Here is a 17,907-nt window from a genome sequence, read left to right on the forward strand (position 1 = left end):
AAACATGAAACTAATATGAAATGAAATACAAACAATTAAATATGTGGAATTGAATTAAACAAATTGTACAACAGAGTTGTGATGCAGCACAACAGCAACAGAGTTCACTCTCTCTTCTCTCCTCTCTGCTCTGCTCTCTCTGCTCTCTCTCTCTGTTCTCAAATCTTCCTGCTCTCTCTCTGCTCTCTCCCTCTCTCTCTCTTTTCTCTGCTCTCTCTCTCTGCCCTCTCTGCTCTCTCTCTGCTCTCTCACTCTCTCTTTGCTTTCTCAGCCTGCTCTCTGCTCTTTCTGCTCTCCGCTCTCTCTGCTCTCTCAGCCTGCTCTCTGCTCGCTCTCTCTCTGTTCTCTGCTCTCTCTCTCACTCTGCTCTCTAAGCCTACTCTCTGCTCTCACTCTGCTCTCTTCTCTCGCTCTCTGCTCTCTCTCTCTCTCTCTGTGCTCTGCTCTCTCTTACACACTCTCTGCTCTCTTCTCTCTCCCTCTGCTCTCTCTCTTTTTATATCTTAACAGGGGTGCAGTTTGGACAATCACCACTTGATGTCAGTGTTAAACCAGAAGTGATGAAAACAACATCACTGCAGAGAGAGAGAGAGTCTAATATACTGATATACAGAGCATTCAGAAAGTATTCAGACCCCTTGACTTTTTACACATTTTGTCACGTTACAGCCTTATTCTAAAATGGATTACATTGTTTTTTCCCTCATCAATCTACACACAATAACCCAGAATTACAAAGCAAAAACAGTTTATTTTATGTGTGCACATTTTTATTAAAAAAAACTTAGATATCACATTTACATAAGTATTCAGACCCTTTACTCAGTACTTTGTTGAAGCACCTTTGGCAGTGATTACAGCCTTGAGTCTTCTTGGGTATGACGCTACAAGCTTAGCACACCTGTATATGGGGAGTTTCTCCCATTCTTCTCTGCAGATCCTCTCAAGCTCTGTCAGGTTGGATGGGGAGCGTCGCTGCACAGCTATTTTCAGGTCTCTCCAGAGATGTTCGATCGGGTTCAAGTCCGGGCTTAGGATCATTGTCCTGTTGTCCAGTCTGTGTATACTATACTGGGAGGGTAGAGAGTCAGAACTGATAGAGGATCTGGAGCCCTGATGGGGAGAGAGAGAGAGAGGGTAGAGAGTCAGAACATAGGGAAAGAGAGAGAGGGAGGGTAGAGAGTCAGAACAGAGGTAAGAGAGAGGGAGGGTAGAGAGTCAGAACAGAGGGAAAGAGAGAGAGGGAGGGTAGAGAGTCAGAAAGAGAGTCAGAACAGAGGGAAAGAGAGAGAGGGAGGGTAGAGAGTCAGAACAGAGGGAAAGAGAGAGAGGGGGGGAGTCAGAACAGAGGGAAAGAGAGAGAGGGATGGTAGAGAGTCAGAACAGAGGTAAGAGAGAGGGAGGGTAGAGAGTCAGAACATAGGGAAAGAGAGAGAGAGGGAGGGTAGAGAGTCAGAACAGAGGGAAAGAGAGAGAGAGGGAGGGTAGAGAGTCAGAACAGAGGGAAAGAGAGATAGGGAGGGTAGAGAGTCAGAACAGAGGTAAGAGAGAGGGAGGGTAGAGAGTCAGAACAGAGGGAAAGAGAGAGAGAGGGAGGGTAGAGAGTCAAGTCCGGGCTTAGGATCATTGTCCTGTTGTCCAGTCTGTGTATACTATACTGGGAGGGTAGAGAGTCAGAACTGATAGAGGATCTGGAGCCCTGATGGGGAGAGAGAGAGAGAGGGTAGAGAGTCAGAACATAGGGAAAGAGAGAGAGGGAGGGTAGAGAGTCAGAACAGAGGTAAGAGAGAGGGAGGGTAGAGAATCAGAACAGAGGGAAAGAGAGAGAGGGAGGGTAGAGAGTCAGAAAGAGAGTCAGAACAGAGGGAAAGAGAGAGAGGGAGGGTAGAGAGTCAGAACAGAGGGAAAGAGAGAGAGGGGGGGAGTCAGAACAGAGGGAAAGAGAGAGAGGGATGGTAGAGAGTCAGAACAGAGGTAAGAGAGAGGGAGGGTAGAGAGTCAGAACATAGGGAAAGAGAGAGAGAGGGAGGGTAGAGAGTCAGAACAGAGGGAAAGAGAGAGAGAGGGAGGGTAGAGAGTCAGAACAGAGGGAAAGAGAGATAGGGAGGGTAGAGAGTCAGAACAGAGGTAAGAGAGAGGGAGGGTAGAGAGTCAGAACAGAGGGAAAGAGAGAGAGAAGGAGGGTAGAGAGTCAGAACAGAGGGAAAGAGAGAGGGAGGGTAGAGAGTCAGAACAGAGGGAAAGAGAGAGAGAAGGAGGGTAGAGAGTCAGAACAGAGGGAAAGAGAGAGAGAGAGGGGGGAGAGTCAGAACAGAGGGAAAGAGAGAGAGGGATGGTAGAGGGTCAGAACAGAGGGGAAGAGAGCGAGAGGGAGGGGAGAAAGTCAGAACAGAGGGAAAGAGAGAGAGAGGGAGGGAGAGAGTCAGAACAGAGGGAAAGAGAGAGAGAGGGAGGGTAGAGTTAGAACAGATGGAAAGAGAGAGAGGGAGGTTAGAAAGTCAGAACAGAGTGAAAGAGAGAGAGAGGGAGGGTAGAGAGTCAGAACAGAGGGAAAGAGAGAGAGGGAGGGTAGAGAGTCAGAACAAAGGGAAAGTGAGAGAGAGGGAGGGTAGAGAGTCAGAACAGAGGGAAAGAGAGAGAGAGGGAGGGTAGAGAGAGGGAACAGAGGGAAAGAGAGAGAGAGGGAGGGTAGAGAGTCAGAACAGAGGGAAAGAAAGAGAGAGGGAGGGTAGAGAGTCAGAACAGAGGGAAAGAGAGAGAGATGGAGGGTAGAGGGTCAGAACAGAGGGGAAGAGAGAGAGAGGGTAGAGAGTCAGAACAGATGGAAAGAGAGAGAGAGGGAGGGTAGAAAGTCTGAACTGCTTCAAGGTCAGAACTTGGTCATGATGTTTATCTGAAACACAGAAGACTAAAGTTGGTCATGATGTTTATCTGAAACGCAGAAGACTAAAGTTGGTCATGATGTTTCTCTGAAACACAGAACACTAAAGTTGGTCATGATGTTTCTCTGAAACACAGAACACTAAAGTTGGTCATGATGTTTCTCTGAAACACAGAACACTAAAGTTGGTCATGATGTTTCTCTAAAACAGTAAAGACTAAAGTTGGTCATGATGTTTCTCTAAAACACAGAACACTAAAGTTGGTCATGATGTTTCTCTGAAACACAGAACACTAAAGTTGGTCATGATGTTTCTCTAAAACACAGAACACTAAAGTTGGTCATGATGTTTCTCTGAAACACAGAACACTAAAGTTGGTCATGATGTTTCTCTAAAACAGTAAAGACTAAAGTTGGTCATGATGTTTCTCTGAAACACAGAACACTAAAGTTGGTCATGATGTTTCTCTAAAACACAGAACACTAAAGTTGGTCATGATGTTTCTCTAAAACAGTAAAGACTAAAGTTGGTCATGATGCTTCTCTAAAACACAGAACACTAAAGTTGGTCATGATGTTTCTCTAAAACAGTAAATGCTAAAGTTGGTCATGATGTTTCTCTAAAACACAGAACACTAAAGTTGGTCATGATGTTTCTCTAAAACAGTAAAGACTAAAGTTGGTCATGATGTTTCTCTAAAACAGTAAATACTAAAGTTGGTCATGATGTTTCTCTAAAACAGTAAATACTAAAGTTGGTCATGATGTTTCTCTAAAACACAGAACACTAAAGTTGGTCATGATGTTTCTCTAAAACACAGAACACTAAAGTTGGTCATGATGTTTCTCTAAAACAGTAAAGACTAAAGTTGGTCATGATGTTTCTCTAAAACAGTAAAGACTAAAGTTGGTCATGATGTTTCTCTAAAACAGTAAATACTAAAGTTGGTCATGATGTTTCTCTAAAACAGTAAATACTAAAGTTGGTCATGATGTTTCTCTGAAACACAGAACACTAAAGTTGGTCATGATGTTTCTCTGAAACACAGAACACTAAAGTTGGTCATGATGTTTCTCTAAAACACAGAACACTAAAGTTGGTCGTGATGTTTCTCTAAAACACAGAAGACTAAAGTTGGTCACGATGTGTCTCTAAAACACAGAACACTAAAGTTGGTCATGATGTTTCTCTAAAACACAGAACACTAAAGTTGGTCATGATGTTTCTCTGAAACAGTAAACACTAAAGTTGGTCATGATGTTTCTCTGAAACAGTAAACACTAAAGTTGGTCATGATGTTTCTCTGAAACAGTAAACACTAAAGTTGGTCATGATGTTTCTCTGAAACAGTAAAGACTAAAGTTGGTCATGATGTTTCTCTAAAACACAGAACACTAAAGTTGGTCATGATGTTTCTCTAAAACAGTAAAGACTAAAGTTGGTCATGATGTTTCTCTAAAACACAGAACACTAAAGTTGGTCATGATGTTTCTCTAAAACAGTAAAGACTAAAGTTTGTCATGATGTTTCTCTAAAACACAGAACACTAAAGTTGGTCATGATGTTTCTCTAAAACACAGAACACTAAAGTTGTCATGATGTTTCTCTGAAACACAGAACACTAAAGTTGGTCATGATGTTTCTCTGAAACACAGAACACTAAAGTTGTCATGATGTTTCTCTGAAACACAGAACACTAAAGTTGGTCATGATGTTTCTCTGAAACACAGAACACTAAAGTTGGTCATGATGTTTCTCTGAAACACAGAAGACTAAAGTTGGTCATGATGTTTCTCTAAAACAGTAAACACTAAAGTTGGTCATGATGTTTCTCTAAAACACAGAAGACTAAAGTTGGTCATGATGTTTCTCTAAAACAGTAAAGACTAAAGTTGGTCATGATGTTTCTCTAAAACAGTAAAGACTAAAGTTGGTCATGATGTTTCTCTAAAACAGTAAAGACTAAAGTTGGTCATGATGTTTCTCTAAAACAGTAAAGACTAAAGTTGGTCATAATGTTTCTCTAAAACAGTAAAGACTAAAGTTGGTCATGATGTTTCTCTAAAACACAGAACACTAAAGTTGGTCATGATGTTTCTCTGAAACACAGAACACTAAAGTTGGTCATGATGTTTCTCTGAAACACAGAAGACTAAAGTTGGTCATGATGTTTCTCTAAAACAGTAAACACTAAAGTTGGTCATGATGTTTCTCTAAAACACAGAAGACTAAAGTTGGTCATGATGTTTCTCTGAAACACAGAACACTAAAGTTGGTCATGATGTTTCTCTGAAACACAGAAGACTAAAGTTGGTCATGATGTTTCTCTAAAACAGTAAAGACTAAAGTTGGTCATGATGTTTCTCTAAAACACAGAACACTAAAGTTGGTCATGATGTTTCTCTAAAACAGTAAAGACTAAAGTTGGTCATGATGTTTCTCTGAAACACAGAACACTAAAGTTGGTCATGATGTTTCTCTAAAACAGTAAAGACTAAAGTTGGTCATGATGTTTCTCTGAAACACAGAACACTAAAGTTGGTCATGATGTTTCTCTAAAACACAGAACACTAAAGTTGGTCATGATGTTTCTCTAAAACAGTAAAGACTAAAGTTGGTCATGATGTTTCTCTAAAACACAGAACACTAAAGTTGGTCATGATGTTTCTCTAAAACACAGAACACTAAAGTTGGTCATGATGTTTCTCTAAAACAGTAAAGACTAAAGTTGGTCATGATGTTTCTCTGAAACACAGAACACTAAAGTTGGTCATGATGTTTCTCTAAAACAGTAAAGACTAAAGTTGGTCATGATGTTTCTCTAAAACAGTAAACACTAAAGTTGGTCATGATGTTTCTCTAAAACACAGAACACTAAAGTTGGTCATGATGTTTCTCTAAAACAGTAAAGACTAAAGTTGGTCATGATGTTTCTCTGAAACACAGAACACTAAAGTTGGTCATGATGTTTCTCTAAAACACAGAACACTAAAGTTGGTCATGATGTTTCTCTAAAACAGTAAAGACTAAAGTTGGTCATGATGTTTCTCTAAAACACAGAACACTAAAGTTGGTCATGATGTTTCTCTAAAACAGTAAAGACTAAAGTTGGTCATGATGTTTCTCTAAAACACAGAACACTAAAGTTGGTCATGATGTTTCTCTAAAACAGTAAAGACTAAAGTTGGTCATGATGTTTCTCTAAAACAGTAAATACTAAAGTTGGTCATGATGTTTCTCTAAAACAGTAAATACTAAAGTTGGTCATGATGTTTCTCTAAAACACAGAACACTAAAGTTGGTCATGATGTTTCTCTAAAACACAGAACACTAAAGTTGGTCATGATGTTTCTCTGAAACAGTAAAGACTAAAGTTGGTCATGATGTTTCTCTAAAACACAGAACACTAAAGTTGGTCATGATGTTTCTCTAAAACACAGAACACTAAAGTTGTTCATGATGTTTCTCTAAAACAGTAAAGACTAAAGTTGGTCATGATGTTTCTCTAAAACAGTAAAGACTAAAGTTGGTCATGATGTTTCTCTAAAACAGTAAATACTAAAGTTGGTCATGATGTTTCTCTAAAACAGTAAATACTAAAGTTGGTCATGATGTTTCTCTGAAACACAGAACACTAAAGTTGGTCATGATGTTTCTCTGAAACACAGAACACTAAAGTTGGTCATGATGTTTCTCTGAAACACAGAACACTAAAGTTGGTCATGATGTTTCTCTAAAACAGTAAAGACTAAAGTTGGTCATGATGTTTCTCTAAAACACAGAACACTAAAGTTGGTCATAAGCAGAGGTCTAGCAGAGCCAACGTGTAGTTGCTATGTCAACCTTGTTTACACCAGATCGTGTTTGGGTGGCACGGCAACAGGTCCAAAGTCAATCAGTTACTAACAGCTCCCACCTTAGACTCCCAAACAGAAAAGCTTGTTATTCTGTAGTTGACATAGCTAATAGAATGACCTATCTGGTGTGGATGTTTGCTCACCATGGAGATAGCAGTAGCTGGGTGAATCATTCACACTTGGACAGTCTGAGCTTCATTGACATAACAGCTGAAACCCCCCCGGCGTTGGATGTTCCGAGCCCCATATACATAACAGTGGTTGGACGATCTACCAGGGTGTTGGAGCCCCATTATACATAACAGTGGTTGGACGATCTACCTTGGTGTTGGAACCCCATATACATAACAGTGGTTGGACGATCTACCTTGGTGTTGGAGCCCCATATACATAACAGTGGTTGGACGATCTACCTTGCTCAGGGTGTTGGAGCCCCATGGAGATAACATTAGTTGGGTGAGTCATCTGTACTTGGAAAGTGTGAGTTTCATCTGCATAACAGCGGTTGGGAAGACCCAGCTGCGGCCGGAGGTGTCAGCTCTGTTTGGATTGTATGAGCAATGTTAGATGAACAGCGGTTGGGCGACTCAGGATTTATTGGACGATTCGAGGTTATGTGCATAACATCAGGGTTGGACGTATCGGAAGCCCGTAGAAACAGCAGTGGTTGGACGTATCGGAAGCCCGTAGAAACAGCAGTGGTTGGATACACAACCCACAGTGAGACATTGAAACTAGGTCACCTCAGGTTGACACCTAAGCAGTGAAACAGGAAAGATACATATAGTCTACCTGATGACACATAGTGGTGATTACTTCAAACGGCCTTGAAGCTTTTAGGAGGAGCCTCAGCTACATATATAAGATTAGTTACACAGACAGTGGAAAATTCAGTGTATATTTGCAGCTGAACCATGAACATGGTCCAGTGCTAGTGTGAAGTACTTTACAAAACAACAAGAATTAGAAAGAAAAGATAGAATGTCACATGACGTTTATTCAACATACAATAACAGAGGCGAATGGTACTACCAGCATCCCAATATGGGCCTAAGAGTTGAGGAATATCCACAGTTGAGGGAATCTACACCCTCTCCCTTGCGCAACATACAGCAGAGAAGGTGGCATGAAAGAGCCTCTAATGACAGGCTGTATGACACAGAGGACCACAACACATATCAACACGACCTTCTGGTTCCACACAATGTACCTGTGTACCCTAGACACCCCCAACCCTTTGACTTAAGATGTAGGTCTGACAAAAACAGGTTACAACAAGGTAGTCATGACATAGGACTGTCACCGAAGACCAAGGGTTACAATGGACTGCCAACTCGGTACAACAAACGGCCACAAAACGTTTGTCATGTCCTACTACAGCAAAGGTGAAACGCCGTATACCTCTGGAATGGATCCCTGTGAAGGACAACCTGCCAAAACACAACGCAAGACTGGTGAGTGACAATGTCAGCAGCCGGCCCCAGCCCACCAGGGTCAGCAGCCGGCCCCAGCCCACCAGGGGCAGCGTCAGGGCCCAGTCTCCCAGGGACCACAGCCGAGCTCACACCACCAGCGGCAGCAGAGACATGACCCATAGTTCTGTCAACCGTAGGCGAAGCAAAGAACCCAATACAGGCCTTAATGCTCAAAGGTTGTGTCCCGAAGTCTCCTGTAGCAGCGGCCGCAACGGTGGTCTTGGTAGCAGCGTCACATCAGCAAAGATTGGCAGATATGAAAACAGGTTTGCTTCACAAAGCCACAGCATGCCTAGATCACATAGACCGTCCACTGGCCCACATCAGAAACCTGTGACTGTGGACAATATTAAGAAGAGATCGGTCGACATGTCCTACAATCAGCCTGGTTCTCAGTCGAGCGTTAAAAGTGGTTGCAGAAAGAGGGCCTGGATGTTCAACAGGAGACCAAACAACAGTGAAGAAGTAGACAATAGCACATCAGCGGTTCTACACCATGTCACGGCTACCAATGAGAAGGCTAACCTACCTACAGAACCCGGTATAGATGATAGCGGAGATGAAAGCGATGACTCCAGCAGTGGAATCGGGGCTAAAGTACCTACAGAACCCGGTGCAGATGATAGCGGAGATGAAAGCAACACAAGTTCCTCCAGTGACTCTGTTCACACTAGCGAGGATGACAAGGAGGACTGTCACAATTCTGTACCCAAACATGTCGCGGAAAGGGTATCCTCTCCAGTCAAACTTAGTGTACCTATCAAACAAAAAAGTACCAGAGTGGCTGGAGTCCAACAAGACCCTGATACTGAACCATGTGTATCTGCTGAGCCAGAGTATCAGTATACAGAGGATGCTGCCTGTTCTGGGACGGTATGCACTGTGCCTAATTCCCCCACCACAGATGACACAGAGCCTGTGTCGGCCCCAGCCGGGGCGACCTCTGCTGAGACGCAGACCCAGGAGCCAGACTCTGATGAGACTCAGGCCAATGATGTAGTGTCTGCTGAGACTGTGTCTGCAGAGACTCAGACCCCAGACTCTGCTGAGACACAGACCGAGGAGCCAGACTCTGATGAGACTCAGACCAAGGAGCCAGACTGATGAGACTCAGAACAAGGAGCCAGACTCTGATGAGACTCATTACTTCCGGCGCCGAAAAGAGATGGCCGCCTCGCTTCGCGTTCCTTGGAAAATATGCAGTATTTTGTTTTTTTATGTGTTATTTCTTACATCGGTACCCCAGGTAATCTTAGGTTTCATTACATACAGTCGGGAGGAACTACTGAATATACGATTAACGTCAACTCATCATCGTTCCTACCAGGAATATGACTTTCCCGAAACGGATCCAGTGTTTTGCCTTCCACCCAATACAATGGATCTGATCCCAGCCGGCGACCCTGTGCGACGCCGTAAAAGGGGAAAACGAGGCGGTCTCGTCGTCAGGCTTCGGAGACGGGCACATCGCGCTCCACTCCCTAGCATACTACTCGCCAATGTCCAGTCTCTTGACAATAAGGTTGATGAAATCCGAGCACGGGTAGCATTCCAGAGAGACATCAGGGATTGCAACGTGCTCTGCTTCACGGAAACATGGCTAACTCAAGAGACGCTAACGGAGTCGGTGCAGCCAGCTGGTTTCTTCATGCATCGCGCCGACAGAAACAAACATCTTTCTGGTAAGAAGAGGGGCGGGGGGGTATGCCTTATGATTAACGAGACGTGGTGTGATCATCATAACAACACACAGGAACTCAAGTCATTCTGTTCACCTGATCTAGAACTCCTCACAATCAAATGTCGACCGCATTATCTACCAAGGGAATTCTCTTCAATCATAATCACAGCCATATATATTCCCCCCCAAGCAGACACATCGATGGCCCTGAACGAACTTTATCTGACTCTTTGTAAACTGGAAACCACACACCCTGAGGCTGCATTCATCGTAGCTGGGGATTTTAACAAGGCTAATCTAAAAACAAAACTCCCTAAATTCTATCAGCATATCGATTGTGCTACCAGGGCTGGAAAAACCCTAGATCATTGTTATACTAATTTCCGCGACGCATATAAGGCCCTCCCCCGCCCCCCTTTCGGAAAAGCTGACTACGACTCCATTTTGTTGATTCCAGCCTACAAACAGAAACTCAAACAACAAGCTCCCGCGCTCAGGTCTGTTCAACGCTGGTCCGACCAATCTGAATCCACGCTTCAAGACTGCTTCGATCACGCGGATTGGAATATGGTCCGCATTGCGTCCAACAACAATATTGACGAATATGCTGATTCGGTGAGCGAGTTCATTAGGAAGTGCATTGACGATGTCGTACCCACAGCAACGATTAAAACATTCCCAAACCAGAAACCGTGGATTGACGGCAGCATTCGCGTGAAACTGAAAGCGCGAACCACTGCTTTTAACCAGGGCAAGGTGACCGGAAGCATGACCGAATACAAACAGTGTAGCTATTCTCTCCGCAAGGCAATCAAACAGGCTAAGTCCCAGTACAGAGACAAAATCGAGTCGCAATTCAACAGCTCAGACACAAGAGGTATGTGGCAGGGTCTACAGTCAATCACGGATTACAAAAAGAAAACCAGCCCCGTCGCGGACCAGGATGTCTTGCTCCCAGACAGGCTAAACAACTTTTTTGCCCGCTTTGAGGACAATACAGTGCCACTGACACGGCCCCCTACCAAAACCTGCGGGCTCTCCTTCACTGCAGCCGAGGTGAGTAAAACATTTAAACGTGTTAACCCTCGCAAGGCTGCAGGCCCAGACGGCATTCCCAGCCGCGTCCTCAGAGCATGCGCAGACCAGCTGGCTGGTGTGTTTACGGACATATTCAATCAATCCTTATCCCAGTCTGCTGTTCCCACATGCTTCAAGAGGGCCACCATTGTTCCTGTTCCCAAGAAAGCTAAGGTAACTGAGCTAAACGACTACCGCCCCGTAGCACTCACTTCCGTCATCATGAAGTGCTTTGAGAGACTAGTCAAGGACCATATCACCTCCACCCTACCGGACACCCTAGACCCACTCCAATTTGCTTACCGACCCAATAGGTCCACAGACGACGCAATCGCAACCACACTGCACACTGCCCTAACCCATCTGGACAAGAGGAATACCCATGTGAGAATGCTGTTCATCGATTACAGCTCAGCATTTAACACCATAGTACCCTCCAAACTCGTCATCAAGCTCGAGACCCTGGGTCTCGACCCCGCCCTGTGCAACTGGGTCCTGGACTTCCTGACGGGCCGCCCCCAGGTGGTGAGGGTAGGTAACAACATCTCCACCCCGCTGATCCTCAACACTGGGGCCCCACAAGGGTACGTTCTGAGCCCTCTCCTGTACTCCCTGTTCACCCACGACTGCGTGGCCATGCACGCCTCCAACTCAATCATCAAGTTTGCGGATGACACTACAGTGGTAGGCTTGATTACCAACAACGACGAGACGGCCTACAGGGAGGAGGTGAGGGCCCTCGGAGTGTGGTGTCAGGAAAATAACCTCACACTCAACGTCAACAAAACAAAGGAGATGATTGTGGACTTCAGGAAACAGCAGAGGGAGCACCCCCCTATCCACATCGACGGGTCAGTAGTGGAGAAGGTGGAAAGTTTTAAGTTCCTCGGTGTACACATCACGGACAAACTGAATTGGTCCACCCACACAGACAGCGTTGTGAAGAAGGCGCAGCAGCGCCTCTTCAACCTCAGGAGGCTGAAGAAATTCGGCTTGTCACCAAAAGCACTTCTACAGATGCACAATCGAGAGCATCCTGTCGGGCTGTATCACCGCCTGGTATGGCAACTGCTCCGCCCACAACCGTAAGGCTCTCCAGAGGGTAGTGAGGTCTGCAGAACGCACCACCGGGGGCAAACTACCTGCCCTCCAGGACACCTACACCACCCGATGTCACAGGAAGGCCATAAAGATCATCAAGGACAACAACCACCCAAGCCACTGCCTGTTCACCCCGCTATCATCCAGAAGGCGAGGTCAGTACAGGTGCATCAAAGCAGGGACCGAGAGACTGAAAAACAGCTTCTATCTCAAGGCCATCAGACTGTTAAACAGCCACCACTAACATTTAGCGGCCGCTGCCAACATACTGACTCAACTCCAGCCACTTTAAAAATGGGAATTGATGGAAATTATGTAAAAATGTACCACTAGCCACTTTACACAATGCCACTTAATATAATGTTTACATACCCTACATTACCCATCTCATATGTATATACTGTACTCTATATCATCTACTGCATCTTGCCATCTTTATGTAATACATGTACCACTAGCCACTTTAAACTATGCCACTTTATGTTTACATACCCTACAGTACTCATCTCATATGTATATACCGTACTCTATACCATCTACTGCATCTTGCCATGCCGTTCTGTACCACCACTCATTCATATATCTTTATGTACATATTCTTTATCCCTTTACACTTGTGTGTGTGTGTATAAGGTAGTAGTTGTGGAATTGTTAGGTTAGATTACTTGTTGGTTATTACTGCATTGTCGGAACTAGAAGCACAAGCATTTCGCTACACTCGCATTAACATCTGCTAACCATGTGTATGTGACTAATAAAATTTGATTTGATTTGATTTGACCAAGGAGCCAGACTGATGAGACTCAGACCAAGGAGCCAGACTGATGAGACTCAGACCGAGGAGCCAGACTCTGATGAGACTCAGACCAAGGAGCCAGACTCTGATGAGACTCAGACCAAGGAGCCAGACTGATGAGACTCAGACCAAGGAGCCAGACTGATGAGACTCAGACCAAGGAGCCAGACTCTGATGAGACTCAGACCAAGGAGGTAGTGTCTGCTGTACCCAAGCCCCAGTCTACAACTGAACCATCGTTCCAACAACCTATTGGTGAAACATGTGAAATGTCTCACAATGTGCCTGAATGTAGAGTTGACCATGCAATTGTATTAGCTGCGCCTGGGTATCAAGATAGGGCTGATGAAGTTGTCTCTGCGACAGAGCACGTAAACAGGGCCGGATGTGCTACCTCAAAGGAGCTTCAGACTGCCTTGGATAGCATCACAGCCATGTCTGGGTGTGATACATCAGAGGAGGTTGCTGCTGCCTTGGATAGCATCACAGCCATGTCTGGGTGTGATACATCAGAGGAGGTTACTGCTGCCCTGGATAGCATCACAGCCATGTCTGGGTGTGATACATCAGAGGAGGTTACTGCTGCCGTGGATAGCATCACAGCCATGTCTGGGTGTGATACATCAGAGGAGGTTACTGCTGTCTTGGATAGCATCACAGCCATGTCTGGGTGTGATACATCAGAGGAGGTTACTGCTGTCCTGGATAGCATCACAGCCATGTCTGGGTGTGATACATCAGAGGAGGTTACTGCTGCCGTGGATAGCATCACAGCCATGTCTGGGTGTGATACATCAGAGGAGGTTACTGCTGTCCTGGATAGCATCACAGCCATGTCTGGGTGTGATACATCAGAGGAGGTTACTGCTGCCGTGGATAGCATCACAGCCATGTCTGGGTGTGATACATCAGAGGAGGTTACTGCTGCCTTGGATAGCATCACAGCCATGTCTGGGTGTGATACATCAGAGGAGGTTACTGCTGCCGTGGATAGCATCACAGCCATGTCTGGGTGTGATACATCAGAGGAGGTTACTGCTGCCCTGGATAGCATCACAGCCATGTCTGGGTGTGATACATCAGAGGAGGTTACTGCTGCCCTGGATAGCATGACATGTGTCACGTAAGTGTAACTATTACACACATTGTGTTATTACTGAATAGTAATCCATTGCCTTTGGGTAGAGGGGTGACTTGTTTCCGCCTTGTGTTACAGGGAGAGAGCTCCGGATGATATGCTAACCGATGTGGAATATGCAAACGCCTTTCAAGAGATTGCAGTGTCCCAAGCATCCAAGCCACATTTCAGCCACAGTGGAACTTTGACTCTTGTCCAGGTTCAATATTTTCTGCTACAACCGATCCCCTTCCCACTATGAAACCACCTTCAAGCGCCATCTGTAATGAGGTAACCCAGCTTACAGATGTGGAACTCAGCACCTTCAACGCCTGTATTGGTGACATGGCCCCTCTCGGGTACCCAGAGAACTCCATGGCTGCTCTTGAGAGGGTCTGTGGTGAATATGTCTTTCAACAACAACAGCCGGCACAGCCTCTAGAGCCCCAGCAGGTTGAGGTGCATCTGGAAACGTTTCATCAAGTGCCGCAGCAGGAGGCCCGGGTCCTACATCCCCAACAACCAGCATCTCAAGTGCCTGAAACTCCACAGCAGACTGTTGATATACGAGGGTTCAACGTGTGCAAACCCAAGCCAGTGACATCTTTACAGTCGCAAAGGACATTGTTCCCCACACCACCACAATCCGAAGCAGCTGTCACCTATGAAGAATCCGTGCCTGGTCCCAGCCGATATAACCTGTACAGCGGCGGGGCTACCGTGTCGTCCATTGCGATGATAATCCCTGTGATGAAACAGTTGATTATATGCGCCACGTGTAAAAAGAAGTTCAACAGAGCGTTCATCTGTAACAACTACTTGATTCAGCTGAACAGGCCCGTGCAATGTGCTTGGGGCTGTGTATTGTGCAGACTGTGTTACAGTGAACAAAGTGGTTGTCGCCTACACAATATATCGTCCACAAGGAGAGAGAGAGAGACAGAGAGAGAGAGTGAGAGAGAGAGAGAGAGAGAGAGAGAGAGAGAGAGAGACAGAGAGAGAGAGAGAGAGAGAGAGAGAGAGAGAGAGAGAGAGAGAGAGAGAGAGAGAGAGAGAGAGAGAGAGAGAGAGAGAGAGAGAGTGAGAGAGAGAGAGAGAGAGAGAGAGAGAGAGAGAGAGAGAGAGAGAGAGAGAGAGAGAGAGAGAGAGAGAGTGAGAGAGAGAGAGGGGGGGGTAGAGGAGAGAGACAGAGAGAGAGAGAGAGAGTGAGAGAGGGGGGGGATAGAGGAGAGAGAGAGAGAGCGAGAGAGAGAGAGACAGAGAGAGAGTGAGAGAGGGGGGGGGAGATAGAGGAGAGAGAGAGAGAGACAGAGAGAGAGAGAGAGAGAGACAGAGAGAGAGAGAGAGATAAATAGAGAGAGAGAGGGGGGAGATAGAGGAGAGAGAGAGAGAGAGTGAGAGAGAGAGAGACAGAGAGAGGGGGGGGGATAGAGGAGAGAGAGAGAGAGAGACAGAGAGAGATAAATAGAGAGAGAGATACCACTCTAAGCACCACACCCTTGCCAATTTTCCCTGCTCTGGAGAATGTAGGAGACTGGGATCTGGAACTCAACATAGATGATAAGTTCAAGACTGACAAGGAGGTCAACGTCCATGTGCAGCTGATTATGAATGAGGACCAATCCTCTGGAGTTGACACCCTGCCAAGAGGTATGTATATTACCATGTATAGATATATCTGTCTATGTCTATGTTATACTACAATGACGAGCCCTGATAATGTAGCTAGACTGACAGTGTTCTCTTCCCGCGCAGCGTTCAACCATCTCATCACAGTGAATGACACCATGTCCTTCAGGTACTGGGTAAGCAAAGCAATGCCAGAAGAGGTGGCCTACAGATATGTCTGTATCCCTCATGTACCTGGGTTCTGGGATCACGTTGTGGTGGGAACCCGTCCCCTTCCCAGAACGGAGAAGCTGATCGGACCTGATGACTCCTTACCGAGATTGTTCAATGTGTCACTTGGGTCCTACAGGTTTCATTGGTGCTGTTTTGTCTTGAAGAAACAGATCATTTTGACTATGTGGTGCACTTCGTTGCCCAGGAGAGGGCAGTCTAAGGTAGTCACAGTTGTTGACAACACACTGAGAAACCTCACCTCGAGCATAGAGTTTAGAAGAATGGTATTCTATCTTTGTAGGTGGTTTACAGCTCAGTATGTGTCACCACAAGACAGGCGGCTTAACCTTGTGTTAGATTGTAAACCCAGTGAAGGTGCTACTTTGCTACTTTGGTCCATGTCATAGCTTTGTTGGCTTCCAGGATTGGGATGGAAACAGTAACACCTCACCTGGCCCAGCAACGGGCCAAAGATGATAGCAATTACTGTTTCAATGGCAGGAATGCCAACAGCATGTTCACATGCCCCTCAGATGGTAATTCAGGAGGTAATTACATCGATATTGTTGAGGAGTTTAGCTCCTACCACAACAGTGGCGATGATGGTATTGGTCTCACTCGCGTGATACAACCATAGAGTATTACAGTTTCCTTTAAAGTAGAGCAATGATGTTTGTATATTGTTACCAATTTCATGTTCTCAATTTCACGTGTGTACGATTTTATACCTTACTTTAATCGACCATATTACACCTGGGTAATGTGTATACCCTTTGTACCTACCCCTTTCTACGTTTGTATCAGCCAACTGTATATATCTATTGCCTTGAAATAAAATATGTCTTGCATATACATATATCTTGGTTGTGTTTATTTGAAAGATGACAATTGATGTGACAGTAATTGAGAATGAACTGCCTATGATCGGGTGCACATCTATGTGGATTACTCAGTAGACACTGGTTCTGTGTTGCATTCCCAGCCTTAGTTCTACACGGCCAGGGTCCGTTATCACCGCCAGAGGAATCAGAAGCTATTTCATTCAGCACAGGGATCTATCTGTGTACTGTCTATTTAGAACTTACAAAGGAAGGTGCTACTCGCCTCCCTATGTCAGTGAATCTGCTGGTGTTTCCATGTGATAGGGTAGTGGGGTATATGGTATCACTGTCGTCGTCGCTGTCCTCATCGTCGCTGTCGTCCTGGTAGTAGTGGCAATAACCACCACCTCGGTTTAGGTTGCTCAGGGTTGTTAGCCTGTCTCAGCCTGTTGCTACACAGACAACATAAGGCTCTAAACAGCATCCAGAACATGCTGGAGGCTCGGTTCATAAGCTACGGACTTTGTAAGTATACGAGAAAGCACGTTGGTATCGTTAACCAGACATCAAACGCTTGATAGTACAGACACCTTGGGCTATCCGATAGGACCGTGCAGGGAGATGACGAGAGCTACTACGAGCGGGTCCAGAGAGCATCTTTTCCGTTGCGAGAAGGAGCTTGCGGAAGCTGCTTTGAAAGACAGAGGGAGCTCCTACGGATTAGATATGTTTAGAACACGTGAGCTTAGTCGTCGTGAAAGGGGTCAGTCTGACAACGTGGACTACGAGCGTTACGGGTTGATCCCTATCCATCGGGACGTGGACTCCTGGGCCTACGTAAGTGAGGATCCACAGCTGGCCATAGCAATAGAGGAGATTGTCAACACGTTCAGCCCGGCTCTCTCGGTGGAGCTGCTGCTTTACAACGTATTGGGCAGCAACAGCGAGAGCTCTACTTGCTTGGTGCGATACCTCATCAACTACTACTCCTCCAACCACTTGTGCGGACACATCAAGAGCACCCTGAGGAGAACTGAGAACCAGTGGAGACCTGGTGGCTTAGCCATAGGCGAGCACATGGGCAAGGGTAGACGCAAGCAGCGAGCACCTTGCTTCAGGACTGTAAAGGATGGTCTCAGCCCCCCCGATGCCGCTGCCGAAGCCGTACAGGAACGAGAGGCTCACGAGAGGGCTTTGCCTTCGTTGTTGGACGTGCCGCTCGACCACCTCGCTGACACTCTGAAACTGCTGATGAGCT

General features: G+C 45.7%; 1 protein-coding gene and 1 long non-coding RNA gene across 2 annotated transcripts in view; one reads left to right on the forward strand and one right to left on the reverse strand.

Annotated features, from left to right (window-relative positions):
• Positions 1–17,907, reverse strand: part of LOC139568283 (NLR family CARD domain-containing protein 3-like) — a 164,683-nt gene that overhangs the window by 74,735 nt on the left and 72,041 nt on the right. The window lies entirely within an intron of this gene.
• Positions 15,411–16,680, forward strand: LOC139570678 (uncharacterized). Its single transcript, XR_011674147.1, has 2 exons — positions 15,411–15,636; positions 15,742–16,680. It is a non-coding gene; the product is annotated as an uncharacterized lncRNA (long non-coding RNA).

Source organism: Salvelinus alpinus, chromosome 1, assembly GCF_045679555.1.
Source record: "Salvelinus alpinus chromosome 1, SLU_Salpinus.1, whole genome shotgun sequence".
Classification (NCBI taxonomy): Eukaryota; Metazoa; Chordata; class Actinopteri; order Salmoniformes; family Salmonidae; genus Salvelinus; species Salvelinus alpinus.